The sequence below is a fragment of the Leptodactylus fuscus genome, chromosome 4 (genome assembly GCF_031893055.1).
Source record: "Leptodactylus fuscus isolate aLepFus1 chromosome 4, aLepFus1.hap2, whole genome shotgun sequence".
Lineage (NCBI taxonomy): Eukaryota > Metazoa > Chordata > Amphibia > Anura > Leptodactylidae > Leptodactylus > Leptodactylus fuscus.
In genome coordinates, this window is record NC_134268.1 from 146,408,871 (window position 1) to 146,422,023 (window position 13,153).

Genomic DNA, 13,153 nt, shown 5'->3' on the forward strand with positions numbered 1-13,153 from the left:
TTCAGCTTCTATTACATTTCAGAGTTGCATAATTGATTCTATTATCTCCATTTGCATGCAAGTATAATGACTTATTTTAGTGTCTGCTTTCCTTTGATAAGCCCTACTGACGCTAGGTACACATTAGCATTTGGCACTTCGTTGTTTGGATCTGATGGGGGACCCGAACGTGGGAGAGCTCTTCCACTAAAACAGCAGTTTCTTACGGACCCCCATAGACCCCTTAGGTGACCATTGGGTTTCCACCATTTTTATACTAAAACAGTTGGAAACTCCAGTGCAGATGTGAACATAGCTTAAGCTAAACTTAAATTATTGTAGAATTCTATAATGATCTAGGGATACTTCATTAGAGCTGTGGGGGGTTTAGAGTTCTGTGGCTATAATATGAACATCAGAAAGTGAACCTAACAGCTATAATTTAGCAACCACTCTTTACTGACAGTTATATAACTGCGCCCACCCCGGGAGAACCGTGCAGGAGGCTGGACTGTCACGGTGACCTTATAGGCACCAGAACTCCCAGGAGAGGTGCACAGGGTAATAGGCAGAGTCAGTTAGATGTGACGCCAGTTGGAGTATTGAGACACCCGCTGGTCCCTGGGCTGAGATGGTGATGTGGGTGCCAGTGCTCTACTCCAACAAAGAGCATTTGCCCAGGGCTTAGCTACAGGGAAGGCAATGTCCAGGCCAGGATCAGTAGAAGTGCTCACTGCTTTATTGTAACAGGCATCTGCTGGTTCACTTGTCCTGTAGCAGTGAGCTGTGGCACAGTGGCTTGTAGCTGGCTGACCCCTTCCCATGTATTAGCAGAGAGTCTAAGATGTCTGCAGATCCAGCTTCTGGTCTACTGCAGGGGCTCAGTTACCTTGTAGAGGTAGGTGCAGGCTGCCAGGGTTATAGCTCTGCTCAGCCTGATGTAATTCCTGTCCTCTTACTGATAGTGATGGGGGCGCTGTCACACAGCTTCTCTGTCCTGCTGTTGCTGTGGAAATCCTCACAGCACAGTGTCTGAAACACAAGATGGCCACTGCCACCCTTCTCCTGGCTTCTCCTTCCCTGGCTCTTACAGAATACTACTTCCTGTCTCTGCTATGACTATTTCCTGTTCCAGCTACAGATCCACTCACCATAGTGTGTGTTGCTATGGAGACCACAGCTCACTAGGACAAGTGAAACCAGAGAACAACAGCTTAACAACATTACACAAATGAATACAGAATAAACATGGCAACATATACAAACTATCATAACATGTAAGGCACTTATATGGCCAAATAACCATTAGTAACTCCTGTGAGGGGGTTACATCCCTCCCTTCTTGAATGTAGCACGTCCTCGGGCTACCAATAACACAGAAAACAGTCAATGGCTTAAATATCCCATAGTCCAAAGTAAATGGATTAAACGTTAAATGGGTTAGAACCAAATAAGAGAAATAGAGGTAGAACTTTGGGCAGTCCAAGCATGGTGTCGCCACTATGGCACCAGGTATATGGCTTATTTGTTGAAATGAAGATAAGTTTCCAAGGCAGATGATCAGCTGAAATGCACAGTCTACTATGGCTGATCTGGGCATGCTCCTTTAAGGGCTGTAGCGAACTGAGGGTTTACCCTTATTTACCCTTTGGGATCTCCTTTGAGAAATTGTTTCAGGCTCTGAGGCCTCCTCTCTGTCAGGGAGTACTTGAGTATCCGGAGTCTCTGATACAAAGTCCTCTAAGGAAATGGAGTCACTTGTTTCCCTTGACACAGAAGGAATCTCTCTTTGCAACGGTGTAACCGTAGGTCTCACAAAGAAGTATAAATTAGGGGAAGCCAGAGCAAGTCCTAATTCTGTACCATGTTGGCCAGGAATGGGTATACAGGGTAATGTCCGTCTTGGTTGTGACAGAGCGTGTGGAGTAGCCGGTAACCGACGGGTCACTCTAGGACTTGTATAAGAGGAGGGACAGACTTTGAGATCATCTCGAGACACTAGCTGGGATGGACCTTCTCCATCCTCTGGAACAATTTTACACACTTTAGAGTTATCATGTGGTGCCTCTTGGACAACATAGGCGTTGTCTTCCCAACGATCCTCTAACTTATGATGCCTAACATGTCGCCTTTTTAGGACCTTATCTCCAGGTTGCAATGGTTGAGCATTTGCTCCTTTGTCATACTGGAGAGCCTGTTTGTGTCTAGCCTGGTCCAGAGATTTACACACAAGTTCCTGAAGTTCTCTATTAACCCTTAGTCTTTCTGCTACCCAAGTGTCATTTGGTAAAGGTGGGGACCTAACCTCTGTAATCACTCCCATTTGGTGATCAGCGGGGAGCTGTCCTAACTGTCCTCTAAGGAGGTATGCAGGAGTGTACCCTGTGGAATCCTGTCTGGTGTTATTATAGATCTCAGTGATCTCTGGCAATAGCTCTGGCCACTCAGATCGTTTTTCACGGGCAACTGTTCTCAGCATGTTGATAATGATTTGATTGGCTTTTTCACAAAGCCCATTACCCTGGGGATGGTAGGCTGTAGTGCGGATCTTTTGACACCCATAGAGGTTGCAGAACTCTTGAAAAAGCTCTGACTCAAATGCAGGACCTTGATCAGTAAGGATCTTTTCAGGATAACCGTAGGGTCGCCCAAAATGTCTTTGGAATTCCCGAGCTGCTGTTTTACCAGTGAGATCTTTTACTGGGACTACAACCATGAATTTTGAAAAATGATCAATCATTGTTAATGCATAAGTGTAACCTGACCGACTTGGAGTCAACTTGACGTGGTCAAGCGCTACCAACTCTAGTGGTCTGACTGTGACAATGCCCTGTAGAGGGGCCCGTTGGTAAGATCCTCTCCGCAAAGCACATCGTGCACAATCCCGGCACCACTGTTCAATTTGAGGGCGCATTCCCACCCAGTAGAAACAATCCTTAATGGTTCGTTCTGTCTTTTGGGCATTGAAATGTCCTGACTGATTATGATACGCATCCAAGATCAAAGGAGCGTCTTGTCTTGGTATCACAATCTGAAACACTCGCTCATGGGTACGAGGATTTACATAACGGCGGACCAGTTTTCCCTGCAGATAGGTTAAACGACCGCGCTCTCGCCAAAGATTTTGAAGTTCAGGGCTTGCATTGTTATCTGGACCTATTGAATTTGAATCTTTTAAAAGGTCTTTTAATCTTTGCAATGTTGGATCTTGTTTTTGGACTTGTTCCCAATCCATATGATGGAGGGACTCAACCCGCGTGGTCTGAAGGTTACAATATTTGGTCCGGACATTTTGGTTAACACGTTGAGTGACTTTGTCATAGAAGTCAGGGAGTTCAATTTCTTCCCATATGTCAGGGTCATCTAGGTCATTAATTGACTCTTGGGGTAACCGAGATAAAATGTCAGCATTAACGTTCTCTCTCCCTGCCCGGAATTTTAAGGTAAACTGATAATTGGCAAGACGTGAAGCCCAACGCTGCTCAATTGCTCCCAATTTGGCAGTGCTAAGATGGGTCAGAGGATTATTATCTGTGTATGCAACAAAAGGAGTGGCGGTGAGATAATGATGGAATTTTTCAGTAACCGCCCAAACCAAGGCCAGAAACTCCAACTTAAAGGAGCTATAGTTAGAGTCATTACGTTCAGTCGCCCGAAGCGAACGACTGGCAAATGCAATGGGTCTAATCAAACCTTCTTGTTTCTGGGAAAGGACAGCACCAAGTCCAGTTTTACTTGCGTCTGTTTGCAGAATGAACGGTTTACTGTAATCAGGGTAAGCAAGGACATTTGGACCGACTAAGGCTGCTTTTAACTCATCAAATGCTTTTTGTATTTCAGGGGTCCATTGGATAGTTGGACTCTTACCAGATCGGGTGGTAGACTGACCTACCAGTACAGCCTGTAAGGGTGCAGCAATCCGGGCAAAGTTTTTTACAAATCGGCGGTAATAACCGGCGAACCCAAGGAATCTACGGATGTCTTTTACCGTTTCAGGAGTTGGCCAGTCGCGTATCCGTTCAGTGTACTGAGGATCTGGCGCCACTCCATCAGCGCTCACAATGTGTCCCAGGTATTGGATTTCAGATTTTAGGAGATGGCATTTGGAAGGCTTGAGTTTCAGACCATAGCGATCCAAAGACTCAAACACTCTCGCAAGGTGATCCAAATGCTCTGCATATGTTCTGGAGTAAACAATTATATCATCCAGATATAACAGGACAGACTCAAAGTTTAGATGACCTAAACAGAACTCCATGAGCCGTTGGAATGTGGCAGGCGCATTGCACAACCCAAATGGCATCCGGTCAAATTCAAACAGACCCATTGGTGTTGTGAAGGCAGTTTTTTCAGCATCAGCTGGGGACATAGGGACCTGCCAGTATCCACTGGTAAGGTCCAGGACAGAGAAGTAGGCTGCAGACTGAAGGGCTGCAAGGGACTCCTCTATCCGGGGCAGTGGATATGCATCCTTGTGGGTGATATCATTCAATTTGCGGTAATCCACGCAAAGGCGAATGGTACCGTCCTTCTTTTTGACAAGTACTAAGGGAGCAGCCCAAGGGCTTTGGCTGTCCCTTATGACACCAGAATCCTTCATGTTTTGGAGTAAGCCTTTTACTTGTTGGTATTGTGCTGGGGGAATGGGCCTATGTCTTTCCTTGATGGGAGGATGATCACCAGTTTGAATTGTGTGTTCTACTGCAGTGACATGCCCAAAGTCCATAGGGGACTTGCTGAAAATGTGTTCGAATTCGTGAACTACCCGCAATACCCCTTCCAGCTGAGATGAAGGCGTCTCAGGGGTTCCAAGGTGAATCTCTTGCCACCATTCTTTTTGCTCCCCAGTGGGGGTATCTGTGGGTTGTGATTTGGTGGTCTGAGCTTCACAATGGACTCTCTGGAGGCAATCAGCATCCTGAACTCTGGATAATTTGGCAACCACTGTATACCGAGGTAGTGTAACTTCAGAATCCCCAAAATTCAACAATTGTATAGGGACTCGTCCATGGGTCACCTTAGCCAAACTACGGGCAGCAATAACTGTACGATCCGTAGGCATTGACTCGATGAGCACGGAGTAATCCCTGCCTTTGACACCAAACCTGGCCCGGCACCAGACCATCATCACATGACCAGGTGGTAAGATGATGGGTCTAGCGTCAGTCACCCTAGCTTTTCCAATCTCACCTTGGGAAAGTTGGACCTGTTGTTGTTGGACCAAAACCTTAATGGCCTTATGGTAGATGTGTCTCTCTTTTGGAGCGACTATTTGAAGAGTGTCAGACAAGGCAGCAATGGCTTCATCAAAACAATTAACTAAGACATTGGTCCCAATGATGATGGAGGGAGTGTCTCTGTCTTTGGCAACGTCCACAATGACAATCCCTTGATCCTTCAGTTCGGTTTTGCCAATCTTAAGGGTGGCTAGGAAGTATCCTACCTGTTTAAGTTCTTGTCCATTGCTGGCAATTAGAGTCACCTGCTCATGAGGATTGCATGGTTGTAGCTGATCTTGAGACCAATATTTTTCAAACTGGGCAAGAGGCATGGTGGTCGTCTGTGATCCCGTATCCAAGAGAGCAGTCAGTGGGATGTTGTTCATATTGATGGAAAGGATAGGACGGTCTCCAATGAAACGTCGGCCCCATTCAGGTGATAGTGGACCATGGTGGTGGTTGTCTCCTGGGGGTAGGTCCTCTGCCCCAGGACGGCCTAGTTTAAAGACTGGCATTCTCGTTCAACATGTCCTGGTAAATGACAACTTCGACAGATGGGCCTTCCGGATGAATCAAACTGGTCCGTGACCCTGCGACCGGGTCGGAATAACGGTCTGCGTGAATACTGACGTGGCGAAGGTCGCTGCCAGTGCCGGGATGAGGGAGACCTCGGTGGTGTCAGCTGAAGGTCATCCACTTTTTTGCAAAGCTTAATTAGATTCTTTGAAAGTTCAGCGATTTGTCCTTGGAGTTCAAGGTTGGAGTCAGAAGGTTGGATCTGTGCGCACTGAGAAATGGGTTGTTGGATTACACAGGGCGGAGGTGCTGTAGAAGCTGAGGGCACATTATGCTGCTCCTCTGGCATTGTGTCCACTTTAAGGATTTGGATGGCTGTCTCTTTAAATAGGTTGAAGGGTCGGTCAGGGTCTTGAGAGTTAAGCATACGTAGTTGCATTTTAACTGCATCAGGTGTAGCACCCTCGATGAATTGCTCCTTCAGCGTGCAATCATAATTGTGAAGCTCATGAGGATCTAGTTGCGCAACCTGGCGGAGAGCTTCATCCAAGCTCAGAGCATAGTCTCTAAGACTTTCACCTGCGTTCTGCTTGCGGCAAAAGAACCGAGCTTTTAGTTCTGACAGAGTCTTAGTTTCAAATATGGCGCACATTTTATCAAAAATTTGCTTAACAGTTTGTTTCTCCTTAACATTCCAGGACTTAACCTCACGGAGGGCTGCTCCTCCCATCTGACCCATTAACATAGCAACCTTCTGCTCAGCAGTGAGGGGATAAACTTTGAAAGTTGCTTGCATCTTTTCTTTAAAGTCCTTTAGGGTATTTGGCTCGCCTACATAGAGTGGCAGCCATGGCACGCCTGGGTAATAAGGCATTGTGATTGGCATTACTGCAGCTGTGGGGGTTGAAACACTACACCCCTCTTCCTCATCCTCACTACTGGACCCTTGGTGTTTAAAACTGACAAAATCCCTTTTTTCTTTGTTCCTAAACATACTGGAGGTACGTGGCTCACCTGCTTTTGCCTGTGCTGTAGATTCAGGTATGGCGTGCGATGCAGGGCCAAGATGGCGATATTGCACAGTGTCGCAGTCACAGATGCTTTTTTTCCTGCCGGCAGCTCAAGTGCCTCCCTTCTTTTTTTCAATGGCACAGCAATCCTGTTCGTGACGCCAACTGCGCCCACCCCGGGAGAACCGTGCAGGAGGCTGGACTGTCACGGTGACCTTATAGGCACCAGAACTCCCAGGAGAGGTGCACAGGGTAATAGGCAGAGTCAGTTAGATGTGACGCCAGTTGGAGTATTGAGACACCCGCTGGTCCCTGGGCTGAGATGGTGATGTGGGTGCCAGTGCTCTACTCCAACAAAGAGCATTTGCCCAGGGCTTAGCTACAGGGAAGGCAATGTCCAGGCCAGGATCAGTAGAAGTGCTCACTGCTTTATTGTAACAGGCATCTGCTGGTTCACTTGTCCTGTAGCAGTGAGCTGTGGCACAGTGGCTTGTAGCTGGCTGACCCCTTCCCATGTATTAGCAGAGAGTCTAAGATGTCTGCAGATCCAGCTTCTGGTCTACTGCAGGGGCTCAGTTACCTTGTAGAGGTCGGTGCAGGCTGCCAGGGTTATAGCTCTGCTCAGCCTGATGTAATTCCTGTCCTCTTACTGATAGTGATGGGGGCGCTGTCACACAGCTTCTCTGTCCTGCTGTTGCTGTGGAAATCCTCACAGCACAGTGTCTGAAACACAAGATGGCCACTGCCACCCTTCTCCTTGCTTCTCCTTCCCTGGTTGCTTACAGAATACTACTTCCTGTCTCTGCTATGACTATTTCCTGTTCCAGCTACAGATCCACTCACCATAGTGTGTGTTGCTATGGAGACCACAGCTCACTAGGACAAGTGAAACCAGAGAACAACAGCTTAACAACATTACACAAATGAATACAGAATAAACATGGCAACATATACAAACTATCATAACATGTAAGGCACTTATATGGCCAAATAACCATTAGTAACTCCTGTGAGGGGGTTACATCAATATACATTGTAAGTCGATGGCTGGTCAGGTAATGGAGGGGGTGTACATCTCACCCAGACTACTAAGGTGGGTGAGATGAGAAAACTCCAGAAAGAACGTTTCTCAGCAGATAACTATCGTCTAATAGATCTCATGTAGAGACAAGCCTGGAAGCCTTCAATAGGCTTCCGGCTGTCATAGCAACCGATCACCGCCCTCATGTGACGTTCAGGAGGGCGGCGATCGGCGAAACATGGCGGCGCCCGTGCCGCCGGCACCGTTTACACACTGCGGTCACGTTTGACCACAGTGTGTAAAGGGTTAACAGCAGCGATCGGCTCGGGCACCGACCACTGCTGTTAGTGGCAGGTCCTGGCTGTATGATACAGCCGGCATCTGCCCTGTCTGGAGCGAGCTCAGCGTGTGAGCTCGCTCCATACATCCCCATGCGACCCATGACGTACAGTTACGTCATGGGTCGCTAAGGGGTTAAAGGGGTAGTCCATCAATTTCAGTACTTGGGCAGGAGGCCATGGAAAGTAAATCATAAAAAGAAAAAAAAAAACATTCTTACCTGTCCCCAGCGTTTCAATGTTCACAGCCGCTGTCTGGTCTAGTTCACACTGGTGTGTATGATTTTTTTTGCTGTTTCTCTCACTCCAGTATGTGCCCACTCTTAAAGTCTCTCAACTGGGCAAATTGTCTTCAAGTGCATCGTAGAGAGCCAATGTAGCAGCCAACGATCTATCAAGAGGTAAACTACCTACAGTGTTGGCCAAAAGTATTGGCACCCCTGCAATTCTGTCAGATAATACTCGTTGTCTTCCAGAAAATGATTGCAAGCACAAACTCTTTGGTATTAATATCTTCATTTATTTTGCTTGCAATGAAAAAACACAAAAGAGAATGAAAAAAAAAAAGGTAAATCATTGATAATTTTACACAAAACTCCAAAAATGGGCCGGACAAAAGTATTGCCACCCTCAGCCTAATACTTGGTAGCACAACCTTTACACAAAATAACTGCGAACAACGGCTTCCGGTAACCATCAATGAGTTTCTTACAATGCTCTGCTGGAATTTTAGACCATTCTTCTTTGGCAAACTGCTCCAGATCCCTGAGATGTGAAGGGTGCCTTCTCCAAACTGCCATCAAGAGATCTCTCCACAGGTGTTCTATGGAATTCAGGTCTGGACTCATTGCTGGCCACTTTAGAAGTCTCCAGTGCTTTCTCTCAAACCATTTTCTAGTGCTTTTTGAAGTGTGTTTTGGGTCATTGTCCTGCTGGAAGACCCACGACCTCTGAGGGAGACCCAGCTTTCTCACACTGGGCCCTACATTATGCTGCAAAATTTGTTGGTAGTCTTCAGACTTCATAATGCCATACACACAATCAAGCAGTCCAGTGCCAGAGGCAGCAAAGCAACCCCAAAACATCAGGGAAGCTCCGCCATGTTTGACTGTAGGGACCGTGTTCTTTTCTTTGAAGTCCTCTTTTCTTTTCCTGTAAACTCTATGTTGATGCCTTTTCCCAAAAAGCTCTACTTTTGTCTCATCGGACCAGAGAACATTCTTCCAAAACGTTTTTGACTTTCTCGGGTAAGTTTTGGCAAACTCCAGCCTGGCTTTTTCATGTCTCTGGGTAAGAAGTGGGGTCTTCCTGGGTATCCTACCATACAGTCCCTTTTCAGTCAGACACCGACGGATAGTACGGGGTGACACTGTTGTACCTTCAGACTGCAGGGCAGCTTGAACTTGTTTGGATGTTAGTCGAGGTTCTTTATCCACCATCTGTACAATCTTGCGTTGAAATCTCTCGTCAATTTTTCTTTTCCTTCCACATCTAGGGAGATTAGCCACAGTGCCATGGGCTTTAAACTTCTTGATGACACTGCGCACGGTAGACTCAGGAACATTCAGGTCTTTGGAGATGGACTTGTAGCCTAGAGATTGCTCATGCTTCCTCACAATTTTGCTTCTCAAGTCCTCAGACAGTTTTTTGGTCTTCTTTATTTTCTCCGTGCTCAATGTGGTACACACAAGGACACAGGACAGAGGTTGAGTCAACTTTAATCCATTGCAACTGGCTGCAAGTGTGATTTAGTTATTGCCACCACCTGGTAGGTGCCTCAAGTAAGTAACAGGTGCTCTTAATTACACAAATTAGAGAAGCATCACATGATTTTTCAAATACATGATTTTTGCCAATACTTTTGTCCATCCCCTTTTTTATGTTTGGTGTGGAATTATATCCAATTTGTCTTTTTGACAATTCTTTTTGTGGTTTTCCATTGAAGACAAATTACATGAAGATAATAATACCAAAGAATTTGTGATTGTAACCATTTTTTGGAAGAAAATGAGTATTATCTGACAATTGCAGGGGTGCCAATACTTTTGGCCAACACTGTAAAAGAATCCTCTGATAGCCTTTTTATAGGGTGGCTGGGAAAGTACTTTTTTGTACTCTTGTGGCAAGATCCAGAGTCTAATCAGACCAAATGTATGGGGATAATGTCACTCCTTAGGGAGAGACCACCTTTTCAGGTGTGTGGAGACTTATACAGCCATAGTTGCTCCACTGCAAGGGAACATGGGAAGAATATGCAAATCTGTCTCCCAAGATGTAAACAGGGAGACAGTGCCTCTGTTATGCTGCCCTCTATTGGGAAGCACCCTGAACATCATGCCCGACTTTCCCAGAAGTCTTTACTGCATAATGCGGGGTTATAATCAAATCAATTTCTCAGCTACAGACGGCACCATTTCTGTCTGGTTGGACTTCATCAGCGCAGCCTAGAGAGAACTGATTTGGTAGAAGTGAGAGGCTGAGAGACCAGATTATGGGGATAATGTCACTCCTTAGGGAGAGACCACATCGGACATGATGTTCAGGGTGCTTCCCAATAGAGGGCAGCATAACAGAGGCACTGTCTCCCTATTTACATCTTGGGAGACAGATTTGCATATTCTTCCCACAGACCAAATGTATTAATTTCCATATCTGTCTGGGACATAACTACATGCTGAATTTTGCATCAACACAATATTTTTATGTGGGTGTGTTATTTTTTTTTTTTTGTTAATGAGTAAATATTCATATATCTTTATTTATTTAAGGGTCAGAGCTACGATACTCTGTTGCTAAGTCAAATCACGCAGATGTAGCATGCAGAGCAGTTTCAACAATGAAGAGGGTGCAACAGTCAACCAAATGCAACCCTGTAAACAGCTGATCAGACATTGATGGCCTGTCCTAAGGAGCCATCTTATTTTTTTAGAACAATTTATTGAATTTTGCACAGCATACAAGAAGATTGGGTTACATACATTTTGTTATCAGGAAAGTGTTAAATCTGTATCAAAGAGTAACAGCTGGCACATAACAACGCCAAGCTGATAACATAAGGGAAAATTAACAATGTGTTCTAAGTGACAATATGGTGATTGACTTAAGAGTGGCACAGATTTACATAAGGATGTACTGAATACCAAAAGATTTTCTGCCCGGTCACTACAGATATAGTAGAAAATATACTAAAAATAAGCCTTTAGAAGCGTCTTAAGTGCGAAACGGCCCGTCGCTGTTGTGCTCCATACCCGGCTATGTCTGATTTTACTGCTTCACAAATGAAGAATTTGGAGTCTGGAGAAGATTGCCACTGGTGCTGTTTTTCTTTTTTGTGGTTGTACTAAAAGTAAGATTTATTCACGCTCAGGGGTAGGATGGTTATTGTGTCTCCAAGGAAAAATGGAAGAGGGAGCGGTGCAATCAGGATTGATTCAATATTCAAGGTGCCCTTTGGGTCTCCAGTTGATACCATTTCATTTTGTGTCTTCCATCTTCTTCTCTTTTGTATTCCTTCCAGTTTTAAGCTAAATCCACATGTTGTGGAAATGCAGCCTTTTTTGATGCAGATTGTATTGCAGTTTTTTAAGCCAAAGCCAAAAATGGCTACAAAAGGAAATATATAGGAAGTTCTTCTACGTCTATATTTGCTCAATGCACTCCTGGCTTTGGCTCAAAAACAATTAAACAAGAAAAACGGTGTTTCCGCAATGTGGGGCCCTAGCCTTAGAGATGGGAGCAATTTGATTAATGGGCTCAGTGTGTATCAGAGATCTGCTTGTAATGTAATTCCTGACAGGGCTGTGCAGTCAGAGTTGTGGAGTCGGAGTTTGTTGGACCTACAGAATCCACAGGTCTGATTCCTAAAATGTATCTATAGGTGTACAATTCCAATTATGACCTAACTACTCTATGGAGTAAACAAACAATCGTTATAGATTATATATAGGAATAATGTAAATTGAATAGATAGCTTATTATTTGCATTGATCCTGTGCTTCAGCCAGTATAGTCCACAGCTCTACAATATACACATCTCAAACCGTTTGGCTGAGCTCCCAGAATACAGCAGGAGAGTTTGGTTATTTTTTCTGCATCTACATCAGATTACTAAACTGTGTCTTGTGTAACGTATGCGCTTTGAAGAATGCAATGCCGCATAATGGGATCTGCGCTGAATTTTAAACATTTATAAAGATTTCTACTCTGAAGCCTGCATAGTTGAGGATAGAGCTTTTTTATGACGTTAGAGGCATTTATATTAAAATTGGGATTTTCACCTTTTAATGGATTTTTGGCTTCTAAGTCTAATAGTTTCAGTACTACATTCTGTCTGCATGTGCCATAAATATTTTATGAGCTGGTACATCACACCTGCCAATTGACCCTGGGTTATTTTACAATTCTGTCTGCCATCCTGTTTGTTAACCTGCAAGTAGTTTGGTCACTTCTAGTTATGATATTGACATGTTGTATGGGTACAGCAGAAGTGTCTATTTTCTTCACCCTTTTAATGACTTTAATTTTAAAGGGATCCTATCATTGGATACCCTTTTTTTTATGACTAACACATACGAATAGCCTTAAGAAAGGCTATTCTTCTCCTACCTTTAGATGTCTTCTCTGAGCCACCGTTCGGTAGAAATCCTGGTTTTCTTCGATATGCAAATGAGTTCTCTTGCAGCACTGGGGGGCGGGCCCCAGCACTTAAACAGCACTGGTGGCGGGCCCCAGCGCTTAAACAGCACTGGGGGTATCCCCAATGCTGTGAGAGAAATCTCCAGTGACGTCTCTATTTTCTTCTGGCCAGAAAAAAAGGGTATCCAATGATAGGATCCCTTTAAAATCAACTGCACCCACAAATTATAGGAAAATCAATAGTAAATAGTGAGGAGGTCGGAGCCACATGCTGTACTGCCCAGTTCCTGGCTACCTGTAGTGGCTACTGAATGCGTTGGCACATAACTTATGCTGTCATTGGTGGATGGCATATCAGCCAAAGGTGGCTGCCAGCATGACTGGCTATACCTTAAAATTACATGGTGATTAACTCTATAGGAGGAGCATTTTGAT

General features: G+C 44.9%; 1 protein-coding gene across 9 annotated transcripts in view; it reads left to right on the forward strand.

Annotated features, from left to right (window-relative positions):
- Window positions 1-13,153, forward strand: part of AMPH (amphiphysin) — a 141,814-nt gene that overhangs the window by 71,122 nt on the left and 57,539 nt on the right. The gene's annotated exons all lie outside the window — the stretch shown is intronic.